This window comes from Euprymna scolopes, chromosome 24 (assembly GCF_053919585.1).
Source record: "Euprymna scolopes isolate OS-2025 chromosome 24, ASM5391958v1, whole genome shotgun sequence".
Classification (NCBI taxonomy): Eukaryota; Metazoa; Mollusca; class Cephalopoda; order Sepiida; family Sepiolidae; genus Euprymna; species Euprymna scolopes.
The window spans coordinates 103,116,512-103,132,761 of NC_136505.1; positions in this window are offsets into that span (position 1 = coordinate 103,116,512).

Here is a 16,250-nt window from a genome sequence, read left to right on the forward strand (position 1 = left end):
GACTGATCCAACACCCCTCAAATGAATGGACTGTTACGTCTATAAAAAGACAAGCAAACTCTCCTAACGTGGGAGACAGAATTTAGTACTAAGCTGTCAATGGACGCTTAGAAATGTGTGTACCTTTTTACCTAAATAGACCCTTTCTGTACAACCCCAGTAATGACTTGTTATTCATATAATCTACGATATAACAACTGGCGATGAAGAATTCGAACGAAACTCACTAAAAAACAAAGCGAAGGAAAAAGCACGCAAGAAGATTAACGAGCAGAAAACAAAAGAAATCCAAAGAAGGAAGAAATAAAAAAAACTTCGACAGGGCCAACATTGAAAAAGTAAGTGTTTCAGTCGGTTACGGCCCTAAAAAAAAAAAAAAAAGAGAAATTGACATTTTGAAGCGAACATTTTTTTTGAAAAGAAAATTAAAAAAAAAAAAAAAAAGAAGTGTCCATTTCAAGTTTTATTTGGCTGGAAGTGTTTTTTTTCTCTTCGGAAGGAAATTGTGCTTTTAATTCATTGAATTTATAGGACATTTGAGTGAATCTTTTGTTTAATTGTGTGGTTTTGTAAAATAAAAAAAAAATTTTTTTTTAACATGGAGCAACTATGCAGTCGGCATTGTTTGCACAACAAAAGCAAATGGAATTAATTCAGCAACAACAATTGAAGCAAAGCAAAATACTACAGAGTATTTTAACGCAGCAGAAAGACTGTCGTTTCACTCCTGAAGGAATAGCAAATTCTTTATCCGAATTTGTATACGACCGACAAATGGGTTAACTTTTCCGGCATATTTTCGGAGATACGAAAATATTTTTGCTAAGAGATGTCAGTCTTGGACAGATGAAGAGAAGATTATCCTTCTTCTTCAAAAACTTGGATCTCAGGAAAATACAAAGTATACAAATTTTATCCTGCCAAAGAAACCTGAAGAGATTTCTCTTAGTGAAACAATAAAAATATTGTCAAACATTTTCAGTGAACGAGATAGTCTATTCTATACACGTTATAAATGTTTAAATATCACGAAGCAGGAGGACAAAGATTTTATTACTTATGCAGGGAAAGTGAATGCTCATTGTGAATCCTTTAAATTAAAAGACCTCAAAGAGGATATGTTTAAAAGTCTAATCTTTGTGCAAGGTTTAACAGCCTCTAAAGATAAGGATATTCGTTCAAGGATATTATCCATTATGAACCAAGACACAGAAATAACGTTACAAAAAGTTACGGAAGAGTGTCAGAAACTGTTAAATTTAAAGCAGGACAATACAAGCATCGAAAGAAAAAATTTTGAAGAAAAAAATATGGAAAAAAAAATGGAAAGGGTGATGAAATGTGCACACGAAAAATCCTGTAAGACATGTGGGGGAAAAAACCACTTCACTAAAGATTGTTACTTTAAATACAAAATATGTAACAAATGTAATAAAAAAGGCCATAAATCAACGGTATGCAGGAAAGGAAAATACCGAAAAGCAGAAATAAAGACCATTGGTTCTAAAAATGAGTCTAGGTGTGATAAAAGAAAATATATTGAAATTAAAATTAATGGCTGTAATGTGAACTGCCTTCTAGATATGGGAAGACATAAGTATAATTGACAAAGTAACTTGGAAGAAAATTGGGTTTCCAAAGTTACAAAATACAAAAAAAAATTGCCAGAAGTGTGTCTGAAAATAAACTAAAATTTAAGGGTGAATTTTTTACCAATGTGTCTCTAAAGGAGAATGCTGTGAAAACCAAGTTATATGTCGTACCGGGGAAAAATTCTAATTTGTTCGGTATAGACTTAATGATTCTTTTTAATTTATGGGGAAAACCCATAAGCTCATTTTGCAATAAAGTAAGTCTGGCGGGTTTAGAAAATTCTAAACTACCAGGAAAGTTTATTGACGAATTAAAAAAAGACTTTAAAGAGGTATTCTCTGAAGGTTTGGGTTGCTGCACGAAAACGGAGGTGAAATTTGAACTAAAGGACGAAGCTAAACCAGTTTTCAAACCCAAAAGAAAGGTTCCATATTCAGCATTAGAAACTATAGAGAAAGAATTAAAGAGACTTCAAGATATTGGAGTAATAGAAAAAGTGGACTACTCTGAATGGGCTTCACCCACGGTTTACGTTAAGAAGAAAAATAATAAAATCAGGGTATGCGCGGACTTTTCGACAGGTCTAAATGATTGTCTCAAGGAGCATAACTACCCGCTTCCTACCCCAGAGGAAATTTTTTCGAAGTTAAGCGGAGGAAAAATTTTTGCAAAAATTGATTTGTCTGAAGCGTATTGTCAAGTAAAAGTCCAGGAAGATTGTGCTAAGTACCTGACATTAAATACCCATAAGGGACTATTTTCACTAAAACGTTTGCCTTTTGGTTTAAAAGTAGCCCCAAATTTGTTCCAGCAAATTATGGATACAATGCTAGCAGGTTTGGATTTTGCTATGGCTTATCTAGATGACATCCTTATAAGAAGTAAAAATGTGGAAGAGCATAAGATCCACATTGGCAAAGTATTCGAGAGAATATCAAACTATGGATTGAAAGTGGCTCTCGAAAAATGTAATTTTGGGATGGACAAAATTGAATATTTGGGACAAGTGATTGATCGAAATGGTAGAAAACCTAATCCTAATAGGACTGAAGCAATCAAAAACATGCCTAGACCGGAAAATATAGTGCAGCTACAGTCATTTTTGGGACTAGAAAATTATTATAATTCTTATATCCCAAATATGCATGAACTAAGAGCACCTTTAAACGAATTATTGAAAAAGAATAAAAAATGGCTCTGGACAAAAGAATGTGATGAAGCATTCCTAAAGATTAAAAAATGTCTGTTATCGGATTTAGCACTAGCTCACTACGATCTGAAAAAAGAATTAATTGTAGCAGCAGATGCGAGCGAATACGGTTTAGGTGCTGTGCTACTACACAGACTCAAAGATGGATCGACTAAACCAATTATTCATGCCTCAAGGGTTTTGCTACCCGCAGAAAAAAATTGTAGTCAGATAGAAAAAGAAGGTCTGGCAATTGTATACGCCATGAGGAAATTTCATAGGTTCATCCATGGAAGATTTTTTATCTTGGAAACGGACCACAAACCTTTGTTATCGATTTTTGGTTCCAAAAAAGGAGTTCCTACTCATACGGCTAATAGGTTACAAAGATGGAGCATGATTCTGTTAAACTACAATTTTAAAATGAAACACCTAGCATCCAGCAAAATTGCACACACAGATGGTTTGTCCAGGTTGATCCCAAATAAAACTGAATTACTTGAAGAAACTGTTATAGCTGCACTAAAAGAAGAAAATGAACTAACAGATATATTAATAAATACTGTTAGGGAACTTCCGGTAACACTTGAGGAAATAAAGAAAGCAGCAAGAACAGATGAATACATTAACAAAATAAAAAAACAAGTGGGACAAAAAGAAAAGAAGAGGAAAGGATTAACAGTTTTTCCATTTTCAAAGTGCGATGAAACTCTAATGTACGCAGATAGAGTGGTAATACCTCAAGTATTACAGAAGAGAATTTTAAAAGAATTCCACATGGGACATCCTGGAATCTCCAGAATGAAAGCACTAATGAGAGCATATACGTACTAGCCTGGAATGGATCAGGACATAGAAAAAATGATAAAATTATGTAAGGGTTGCCAACTAGCAGCAAAAGCGCCGCCCATTAAGACGCAACCTTGGCCTAAAACAGATATACCATGGACGCGGATCCATATAGATTACGCAGGACCTCTAAAAGGATATTATTACCTGGTAATAGTAGATAGCATGTCGAAATGGCCAGAAATTTTTAAATTCAAACATCCTACAGCGGCAAACACAATAAAGGCGTTGGACGAGGTATTTGGGCGTTTTGGCGTACCAAAAACAATTGTTAGTGATAATGGCACCGTGTTCAAAGGTCAAGAATTTAAGATCTACTGTGAGTCACTGGCCATAGAGCATATCACAACACCAACTTTTAGCCCTTGATCTAACGGACAAGCTGAAAGATTTGTCGATACTTTTAAACGAGCGTTAAAAAAGAACGATAACATCGACACTGAAGAAAAAAGTCTTCAGAAATTTTTAGCAGTGTACAGGATAACGCCTAATCCGAATACAAATGCAAATTTATCCCCAGCGGAAATAATGTTTGCCAGAAAAGTGCGCTCTGTGTTCGACCGGTTAATTTCGAGTAAAAAAGTAAAAAAAAGTGTAAAAGATAATGTACGATACAAGATATATAAGGATGGGGATAAAGTTTTTTTCAACAATTATCGGGCAGGGAAGAGTTTTTGGGAAGAAGGCATAATCTCAAAAAGAATTGGAAGAATGGTCTACATTATAAAAGGTCAGACATTTTCCCACAAAAAACATATAAACCAACTCAGACCCGGATATATTGAAATAGTTAAAAACAATGAAGTACCGATGGAAGTACTGTATGACATTTTTCACATAGAGCCTCCAAAAAAGGAAGCACCAGTAACTGAAAATACAAGTCACTCTCCAAAATCAAAAAATTCGCAAACGCAAATTTTAAGGAGAAGTTAAAAAAGAAAATAAACTGAATTTTTTGGACAAAGTCAAAAAAGAAAAAAATGGTGAAGCGAAATTCTAGGGAAGAATTTAGCTTGGGAGGAAGGTGATATAATGGACTGATCCAACACCCCTCAAATGAATGGACTGTTACGTCTATAAAATGACAAGCAAACTCTCCTCACGTGGGAGACAGAATTTAGTACTAAGCTGTCAATGGACGCTTAGAAATGTGTGTACCTTTTTACCTAAATAAACCCTTTCTGTACAACCCCAGTAATGACTTGTTATTCATATAATCAACGATATAACAATATATTTGTTTATAAATAAAGTGTGCATCGTATAAGGTTCATACTTAGGGAAGAAGTCGTGAAGTTCTATAATAAAATACACATCCCTCCACATGAAACCGACAACAGCCAGTAATATTTTTACATGGTTTTTATTCATTTATGTGAGTGATACATTCTCTATATTTTTCTGGTATGTCAACTGGACATCCTCATCCGTTTTCTTCAACTGATTAGTTCAAACTCACTAACTATGTGTATAGCAAAGCAGACCGAATCGTTCACATGAGGTAAATCAGTACTGCTGAAAGCAGTAATGAATACAGCGGAAAACATGTGATTAGAATTTGAAACGTAAAATTGTGTACTATAGGAATGAAGAGCGGACAATCCCGAATAAAGGGAGAGCAGCAAAGCAGACCGAATCATTCAGGTGAAGTAAATCATCGTTTACTTAACTAATCGAATCCCACAAATACACTTAAAACGCAGACCTCAAGTCTGTAGACCGAAAATTGATAGAGTTATCTGGTAGGGAAATGTGTGTACGTACACACACACAAACACACACACACACACACACAAACACACACACACACACACAGCTTTATATTATAGAAGATATATATACATACAGCTTTATATTATAGAAGATATATATACATACAGCTTTATATTATAGAAGATATATATACATATAGTATACATTGTAACTTGTAAAAACTGTATTCTATTGCCACTGTATCCAGGGGTTCTACTGAATATATATATATATATATATATATATATATATATATATATATATATATATATTGCAATCATGAAGGGAAGACTTTTATTGTTCATGATTAATGCATAAAACACGTTTTTTTTGTTTTTTTTTAAATATGGGGAAGAAGGGAAAATAAAAATATAAAGAGGAATCAACTGACCGATTTCGCCCTCTCTTCATCAAAACTTTAAAAAAGGAAAAATCAAAAATGTGTACACTATTAAAATATAGTTACGTTGCGTTCTGTTCATGGGTGAAAAAAAAAATAGCAGAGAAGCGATTCACACACAAAACTAAGCGACATTCCCTCTGAACCGAATGTGATTATTCTCAAAGATTTTTAAATGAAATGTAGAGTGAGCATGACTTAATTGAAAAAAAGTTTGTGTTGAAGTTTGCTGCACATGTCATGTTTTTAATGAAATAGTCAGTTATTGAAGACCCATATGTATTGGCAAGTATGCCTATTGCTCGGTATGTCCCATTTCTGATTTTACTAGGTATCTGCTATTGGATTCTCACATCTAATCTCACCGTTGTTCAACCGACGTAGTTGGTACCGCAATTACACTTAAAATTATAAATTACATTTTGTTGATTTCCGGTGTCATAGAAAATAAAGTTTAAATCTGAAAAATAAATAAAATTTTCAAATGCAAAAACAAAATTAAAAACAAAAAAAAACATACACTAAACACTGAAAGCTTAAAAAAAAATAAAGTAAAAATTATAAAAATAATGATTAAAAATTTTCTAAAAAAATGATTAAATATTATAAAAAGAATGATTAAAATTATAGAAAAAATGATTACACATTTAAAAATATTGATTAAAAATTATAAATTACTGATTAAGAATTATAAAAAATATTGATTAAAAACTATAAAAAATATTGATTAAAAACTATAAACATATTGATTAAAAACTATAAAAATAATGATTAAATATTATAAAAATAATGATTAAAAAGTTTTTTAAATTATGTTCTCTTGGTTCTAATAGCGAAATCTGACAGTTGAAAAACTGAGTTTTCATTAAAAAACAATAATAACTACTTATTTTGTATGTCAATTTCGATTAAAATCAGTGTTAACTTCTTAATTGTCATGTCACAATTAGTTAAATACAGGGTGGACAGGTTCCTCGATATGACCTTAAACTATATCCGATGGTAAGGCCCCAGCTTGCGGGCTTTGGGGAGTGTGGAGCCACTCTTTAATTGCCATTACTCCCAAGTCAACTCTGACCCGGAGTGGTAGTACCTGTTAGGGTCCCAACTATGGGTTAAATAGAAACCGACTTGAAAAAAAAAATATATATTCTATTAAAAAATTTTTCTTCAAAATCCCTGGATTCGTTTTTTCTTCAAAATCCTGAAAAGCGTTGATATGCTATAAAACAGAAACAACCAACAACGAACAGGGTGGACAGAGCAACTTATTAAAATTTAATTGACATTTCAATGCCCATCCTGTATTACTGTAATATTACATGAAACAAGTATTTCCATGATTCAACGAAAAAACGATTTCACCATATTTGTTTGGTGTAAATAGTCTACAATAAATTATGGAACGACTCAGAGGTAATGGTGACTAAATGGTTAACGGCACAGACTGATGGCTTGTGTGTTTCAAGTTTGAATCGAGTTCATTCCATAAAAATCACTTAAACTTATAATGTTGGCAACCTTTTTGTGGTCGCTCCCGCAAGTAGCTGATGTCTTTTCTAGAAAGGATTCTGACTAGAAAAATATCCGGGAATACAATGCCAACAATGCAATGTTTGAATTCATACTATCATGACGATGATGATGATGATGATGGTGGTGGTGGTGGTGGTGGTGGTAGAATGACTACTCTACCATAAAAACAATCCCCCCAAAAACATTAGTGCTAATTATAGGTACGGGCAAAAATAGATGAACAAAGATAGGTGGACCTAATTTGGAAAGCCGATTTATCATAATTTTTTGTAGGTTTCCGACAACTTCTTTATTGTATTTGAAAGATTCCAGACTAAAGTTAATTTCCAAAAGGAAACAATTATTTGTACACGTAAAAAAAAAAAAAAGCTATGAAAAATCCGGTAAATATCCAGATACACTACTACAGAACACCGACCACTCTAATTTGTTTTTTTATAGGTAATTGAGGTCGCTGACAACGAATCTGATAGTCAAACTTGGGGCAAATTTACCGTTTGCATGGTATTTACCCCTGAACCCACGAACTACTTTCCACCATTTTGCAGCTTCCGTTTATGCTACGCGCATGCACGCTGTAGCATAAACGACGGCTTCACCAAGCAAACTACGTTGGGGGGGGGGGGGAGGGGATTTTTTTTTCCAGGACATTCGGGGGTTAATACCATGCAAACGGTAAATTTGCCCCAAGTTTGACTATCAGATTTGTTGTCAGCGACCTCAATTACCTATAAAAAAACAAATTAGAGTGGTCGGTGTTCTGTAGTAGCGTATCTGGATATTTACCAAAAATCCTTTAAAAGATAAATATTAGTTTTCTGGGTCTATTTCAAATATAATTAGCAAAGTAATGTCCTAAGATGTTGATTTAAAAAAAAAATCCTTGTTTGTGCAAAAAATAGCTTAATAAGCTAAAAAATCGAGTGGTTCTGCCTTTCGCAAAATCGCAACAAACGGGAGTTTTATAAACACGGATATACGGAAGCCCAAAATTTCAGCCAGTCGAAAGGCTTTTTGAAAATGATGTCATGTGATTCCAAAGAAGGAGAGGGTGCTAGTTTTTTGTTTTTACCCAGACGTGCATCCGTACATTCCTATCCTGAACGTTTGTATCATTTTTACCAATTTTTAATTTAATTATTTTTCTATGTTCCTGTTTTTTAATAAAATTTTTTAAAATTATTGTTCAAGATTATTATAAAAATTATGTTACGCTGAAAGTTTCACATTCATGCAAGCAAGGAAAATATTAAAATCTAACATATAAAAATTATGTAAAACCTGTAATTTTTTTTAAAAAGTAGAAATATTTTTTGCAATATAAATTTTTTTGTGTGATAATATTAAATAAACAATGCTTTAATCAATAATAATGTCGGTAGTTCAAGAAATTAATTTTTCTTTGAGTTATATGGAATTCATTAATACGGACTTTAGGGGCATTTTTCGTAATGTTCCTGTAAAAATTAAATAATTTTTTTAATTGTTATAATTTACGATGCTTTATTTTCATAAAAAAAGCAAAAATAAATTCATTCATTTTTTTTTTTTTTAGTACTGAAAACCATAACTTTAGTAAAGGTATTTTTTGTTTAAGTATTTTTTAATAATAATTTTATTGTTTAAACAAAATAACACATTTCCACTAAGATTTAAATAAAAATAATGCGTTCATTATATTCCATGATTATTATTTTATAAATACTGAAAATTTCATTAAAATTGGTTAATTTCCTGATTTTTTGATGAATTTTTAAGTAAAGGGATAGTCAAAATGTTTATACATTTTCAGCATCAGCATTAATTTTGCACGTATCAAGTTAATTATCAGTTCAAAAATATATTAAAATTGTACAATCAAAGGGAGATAATTCTGGCAGTTTTCTTTTCTTTTTTGTCCGAGTTCCATAATTTATTGTTCCATTAATAGAATTTTATTTTTGAAAATGCGTCCATTCACTATTTTATTAATCGGTAACAATTTCTTCTCTTGCTAGTATTTCTTGCTTCCATTGTAAATTTTTTTTATGGTAAATGCCCGAGCGAGCAACAATTTCTGGTTCTCTGTGTGAAACATTCACAGAAAAAAAAAAAAACAAAAACAAAAAAAAACAACTTGTCTTTCTATCACAAATAAATTCCTTTCAAAGAACTTTTCCTCTTTGGAAAACAATACCACGGGGTTTCTTCTTCTTCTTCTTCTTCTTCTTCTTCTTCTTCTTCTTCTTCTTCTTCTTCTTCTTCTTTGCGTGTTTTTAAAAGCCCGAGTTCATTCAATAGCTTCCTCTTTTTAAATCAGTCCTTTGCATTATTAATTGCATTCTCCAAGATATTCCAAGCCGCATTGATCGGACAGTAAAGAGCAGACAACTCAGTGTTATATTGTACAGTACACCTCTGGTTGGATGAGGTTTGTAGTCCTTTTACTTGCGACAGAACTTGTGATGCATTTGACAATTGACCGTTGTTATTCATGCCATTAACTCTCGCAACAGCTTAAATATTATAACTATTGAAATAAAGTATAAACATTTCACAACATTTCCCTGGAAAAATGATGTGATCATTCTATCGATCCAGTAGATATCTCACTGCTGATGCAATTCTCTATCTATATAAGAGCCAGGTACATCCAAGGATGGAATACTGTTGCCACATCTGGGCAGGAGCTGCTAGAAAATTTTTATCCTGCCTTGATAGAGTTCAAAATAGACTTCGTAGCCTCATAGGAGATGTCCTTTTCTCTTCCCTGGAACCTCTTTGCGAGCTTGTCTTTATCATTATTTTCATAGCAAGTGCTCGTCTGAGCTCCAATCTATACCCCCCCCCCGTCCAACTTTCACAAAAAAAACCCACTCATTTAGCTGAAACTATTGTCAATAATTTCCTCACAGTTTATCTGTGCCTAAACTTAATTCCATGAACAGAGCTTTTTTTTTTTAGAACTGCACACCTGTGGAACTCTCTTCTATTTGTCTGCTTTCCAGCTGACTAAAATATGGTTGTCTTCAAGTCCAATGTAAACAAGTTCTTGATGAGCCGTTCCCTTAAGTAATCCAAGTCACTAAATTTCCACTACTAACGATTATTACAATATTGTACGATTGACTACTGTACACTCATTAACCCTTATCCTGGAGTGGCCTCCAGGTCTTGATAAGTAGTGACTCCTTTGTAAAAAAAAACATAGGCGGGGGAAGGTCTATTTCCAACATCGTTCTTTGCCTGTCTTTGAAGCATATGATCATAAATCAGTTTTCCATTTTTTTCATGCAGTCTTTTGCATCACTGCTATGTCCTTTGCATTACTGTTATGTTCTTTGCATCACTGTTATGTCCTTTGCATCACTGTTATGTTCTTTGTATCACTGTTACGTCCTTTGCATCACTGTTATGTCCTTTGCATCACTGTTATGTTCTTTGCATTACTGTTATGTCCTTTGCATTACTGTTATGTTCTTTGCATCACTGTTATGTCCTTTGCATTACTGTTATGTTCTTTGCATCACTGTTATGTCCTTTGCATTACTGTTATGTCCTTTGCATCACTGTTATGTTCTTGGCACCACTGTTATGTTCTTTGCATCACTGTTATGTCCTTTGCATCACTGTTATGTTCTTGGCATCACTGTTATGTTCTTTGCATCACTGTTATATCCTTTGCATCACTGTTATGTTCTCTGCATCACTGTTATGTCCTTTGCATTACTGTTATGTTCTTTGCATCACTGTTATGTCCTTTGCATTACTGTTATGTTCTTTGCATCACTGTTATGTCCTTTGCATTACTGTTATGTTCTGCAACATGTTATGTTCTTTGCATCACCGTTATGTCCTTTGCATTACTGTTATGTTCTGCAACATGTTATGTTCTTTGTATCACTGTTACGTCCTTTGCATCACTGTTATGTCCTTTGCATCACTGTTATGTTCTTTGCATCACTGTTATGTCCTTTGCATCACTGTTATGTTCTTGGCACCACTGTTATGTTCTTTGCATCACTGTTATGTCCTTTGCATCACTGTTATGTTCTTGGCATCACTGTTATGTTCTTTGTATCACTGTTATATCCTTTGCATCACTGTTATGTTCTCTGCATCACTGTTATGTTCTCTGCATCACTGTTATGTCCTTTGCATCACTGTTATATCCTTTGCATCACTGTTATGTCCTTTGCATCACTGTTATATCCTTTGCATCACTGTTATGTCCTTTGCATCACTGTTATGTCCTTTGCATCACTGTTATGTTCTTTGTATCACTGTTATGTCCTTTGCATCACTGTTATATCCTTTGCATCACTGTTATGTCCTTTGCATCACTGTTACGTCCTTTGCATCACTGTTATGTTCTTTGCATCACTGTTATGTTCTTTTCATCACTGTTTAATCCTTTGCATCACTGTTATGTTCTTTGTATCACTGTTATGTTCTTTGCATCACTGTTATGTCCTTTGCATCACTGTTATATCCTTTGCATCACTGTTATGTTCTTGGCATCACTGTTATGTTCTTTGTATCACTGTTATGTTCTTGGCATCACTGTTATATCCTTTGCATCACTGTTATGTCCTTTGCATCACTGTTATGTTCTCTGCATCACTGTTATGTCCTTTGCATCACTATTATGTTCTTGGCATCACTGTTATGTCCTTTGCATCACTGTTATGTTCTGCAACATGTTTTCAAATGAACTGGTTGAGCAGCAGACGACAGTGTTGCATTATATAGTCCCTTTTTTCACATTTGCAGATTATTGTTTTATTGTCCCATTTGATCCTAGCAACTTTTGATCGCTCCATTCCTGTTCTGGAGCGATTGAGTGTTTGATATTTGTTAAGCTGTCCTCTTGGATAATCATAGTCTGACTATTTCATCCATTGTTTCTCATCTTCTTGTGTTGATGCTCTATGCCCACTGACAACCTCTTTAACCCTTTTTAACCCTTATCCTCGAGTTGCCCCGGGCCTTGATGATCAGTGATTCATTAATAAAAAAACTCAAGCAACAGTTATTTACAGACTACATGCAAAATCCTTATGTTGACTTTGAAGAAGTCAACATAAGGATTTGTAAAAAAAAAAAAACCTGGGAGGCACAAAATTGGGTTTTCAATGATGTCCCCCTCCTTTGGTAGTATTGTTTTTCCATTCTTCTTTCCACGTCTCATCTGGGTTGAAATTTTTCATTTTTGAGTTGTAGAAGAGCTTTTGGGATTTGAGTCTGGAGGTATTTGGGTCATCTTTTAAAATTTGTTGGGTTGGTAAGTCCCTGGTGTTCCCCTCAACGTTTTGAATCCATTTTTGAGTTGCCTTTTCCCTCTTTATGTGAGGTGGTGTGATTGAGCTTGCTATTGGTAGCCATTGTGTTGGGGTTGACTTCAGACATCCTGAGATAATATGCATGGTTTCTCAGAATTTTTTGTCAATTGATTTTGTGTGTTGGCTCCGAGACCATGCTGAGGCGCAATATTCTGCAGCATTGTAACAAAGTGCAACTGCCATTGTTCTGAGGACTCTTTGGGAAGCTCCCCATTGTGTCCCGGCTACTTTCTTAAGAAGGCTGTTTCTTTTGGCAATCTTATTTGTACATCCCCTAAATTGCATCTGATAGAATAGCATTCTATTAAGGGTGATTCCCAAGTACTTGGAGAATTGAATAAGGGGGAGGGCTGCTTCAGCAGGTTTAAATTGGAGGGCTCGTCTGGCCTTATGGTTGTTGGGATGGAGAACTGATGTAACTGTCTTTTTGGTGTTCATTCTTAAGTAACATTTGTCAAAGAAGAATTTCATAAGGTGGTGTCCTCAGTCAGTGTCTTTTCCAGTTCTTCCTTTCTGTCTGATTGATGAGGCAACATTCAGTTGTCTGCCTAACCCAACTTTACTGAGGTAGTTGTGGACATATCGCTGAGTGTTGACGCAAATATTGAGCCTTGGATGACTCCATTTTTTTTTATTTTCCTGATCTTGCTCTTATCTTCTCCCAGAATGACATGATAGTGCCTGGTTCCCATCATTTTTTCAAGTAAACATAATGTTTTTCTGCAGGGAATGGCCTCTGCAAGTTTGAACATGAGTCCTCCTGTTCAAACAATCTCATATATTGCAGACAGGTTGTAAAATGTTTTTGATGGGCGTATGAGACGAATGGATTCGCCAATCATTTTTATAACCAACGGCTGTGCTAAACAACCAATGAAAACGTCGCAAAATTATTATAAAAATTGTCGAATTTTGGATTCAATCAGTTCGCCGTTTGCTACGTCACAGACCGCATTTAATTCTTCACCGCCATCTTGGTTACTGATCTGAACTACGCCGCCGTCATGGTTACTGATCTGAACTACGCCACCATCTTTGTTCAACTTAATATCTCAGAACTTAAGAGGTTAACTACGCCACAGACCGCATTTGATTCTTGGTCGCTATCTTGGTTACTGATCTGAACTACGCCGCCATCACATCACAATGTCTCAAAACTTAACACAGGTTGATGAGGACTACTCCCATCTTCGTAACCTGCCTCTATGTATGATGTGAGGGTGGTAACTTGTTCTGCAGGACTTCTTCTCTTCTGCCTGCTTGTTCTTTTGGGATGTGTGGGTCCAGGAAAGGAGTCAGTCTGGTGTGGGTGATTCTCTCTAGTAGTTTGTAGAGGCAGCATAGCAAGGAGATAGGCCTGTAGCTTGCTGGGTCATCAGCTGGTTTTCTGGGCTTGAGAAACGCTATTACTTTAGTTTGTCTCGATTGGTGGTGGTGGGCTAATCTGCTGTGCTAATGATGTTTGCCATTGCGTCAGCAAACCATTTTATGGTCTTCAGTCAGAGGTGAGTGATCATATTGAGGAAGATCCCGTCGAGACCTGCAGCGTTGACATTTTGTATATTGTTGATTGCTTCTTTCATTTCAGTAGGTTAGGGTTAAAGTCAGGGTTATGACTGCAGTCAGGATAGGGTTCTTGACTGATGTCGTTCTTAGGGTTTCTCTAAGAAACTGACAAGACATGCTTGCCTTTATATTTTTCCAATTGTTTCTTAATTCTTTGTTATAATAATTGTTGAAATCTAAAAAAGGCATAATGGAAGAATGAGTGACCCTAGATTTATCGTCAGCTTAAAAATTGTGTAACATTTTTGGACTATTTAATCCAATTAATTATCAATAACGTTCTTCTGGAAGTAGCTGAACCTCTATCTCTATCTCTATCTCAACTATTATATAAAAGTCACTGTGTGTGTGCATGTGTGTGTGCATGTGTGTGTGTGTGTGTGTGTGTGTGAGTTACTTCCTCATAGGTTCCGAAACGGTTGAGCCTATCTTTTGCGAATCTCACACAAAACTAATTTATATTTCTGGCAGTGTTCTTAGACATGTTTTGTACAGAAAATCATCCAATAAGTTACGAAAATCGAAAAAAATCTGATCTTAAAAATAATCTTTCTTCTCTTATAGATAAAAAAAAGAGTAATTTTTACAGGGGAATATTTTTCGTTACACCGGCAACAGAGATAATAAAATCTCAACAAATCATTTCTTCTTAAAAAGCATACAGATTTATTGACATTAGGATGTATCGCTTAGTGGTAGAGCATTCGACTACACATCGAATGATCCCCTGTTCAAACCCAAGTGTACCTCAACATTTTATTTTAATTTTTTTCTTATTAATGAGTTCAATCTACGCTAAAAGAAGAGGTACCATTTACAATCACTGCAAATCATTTCTTTGCTTGCATATTTTAAAATGAAACACTTATCAGAATTATCAAGCCCAAATATCAGCTGACATGATATTGTAAACAAACACAGAGAGAATTTGATGGGTGACATTATCATTATTATTATTTTATGAATTAGTCCACAGGGAAAATTATTCCTCGTAATATTTATTAGGTTGGTGCAAAAACAATATTGTTTTTCGACACATTACTTTTATATATGATTTCTGAATTCATTGATAATTCATATATAGCCATGTTATACAGGATGGCCCACTTAAAAGTAGCCCAACCTTTCTAACCTCTCTCTTAACGACCAACTGACACCACAAGACAAAATGCAATTCTTTTTCCAACAAGATGGCGCTACATGTCACACGTCTCACGGATCACTGTCACGAGTTCATGACATGTTTACGGAAGAGAGAAGTATAAGCAAAGGGTTATGGCCACCACGTTCCCCGGACTTGTTCTCATGTGATTTTAGAGTTTAACTTGTTGCTGGCTATCTTGCTCTTGCTTGTTGCTCGATCTCAACATTTTGAACTGAGAGAGAGACTTAGCTGTCGTACAAAGTTAAGACGACTCTGTAATATCATCTGTGTACAGATACTCCCTCAGGCATTTGTCTATAAAAATGGTCCTTTGGCGATGGAAGTCATTTTTGAGCTCATGACACTCGTCTGACAAGACGTTGCAATCATCATTTATATATATATATATATATATATATATATATATATATATATATATATATATATAAAGGTTGTGCACTGTAAAGTAGTCCCAAATCTAATCTTTCTCTAATCAATGTTTTTCAGATTAAGCAGCTTACTTAAAAGTAGCGCGATCTCTCTAACCTTTCTCTTAATGACCAACTGACACCACAAGACAAATGCAATTCTTTTTCCAACAAGATGGCGCTACATGCCACACGTCTCACAGCTCACTGTCACGAGTTCATGACAGGTTTACGGAAGAGAGAACAATAAGCAAAGGGTTATGGCCACCATGTTCCTCGGACTTGTCATCATGTGATTTTTATCTTTGGAGGACTTTAAAACAAAACATTTATGCAAATAATCCTCACAATCTAGACCAACTAAAGGAGAACATTACCAACGCTATCAGGCGAATCATCAGAGAAGATCTACAGCCAGCATCTGAAAACGTTCAGAAATGCGTAGATGTCAACTGGGAGAACTTCCAGCATC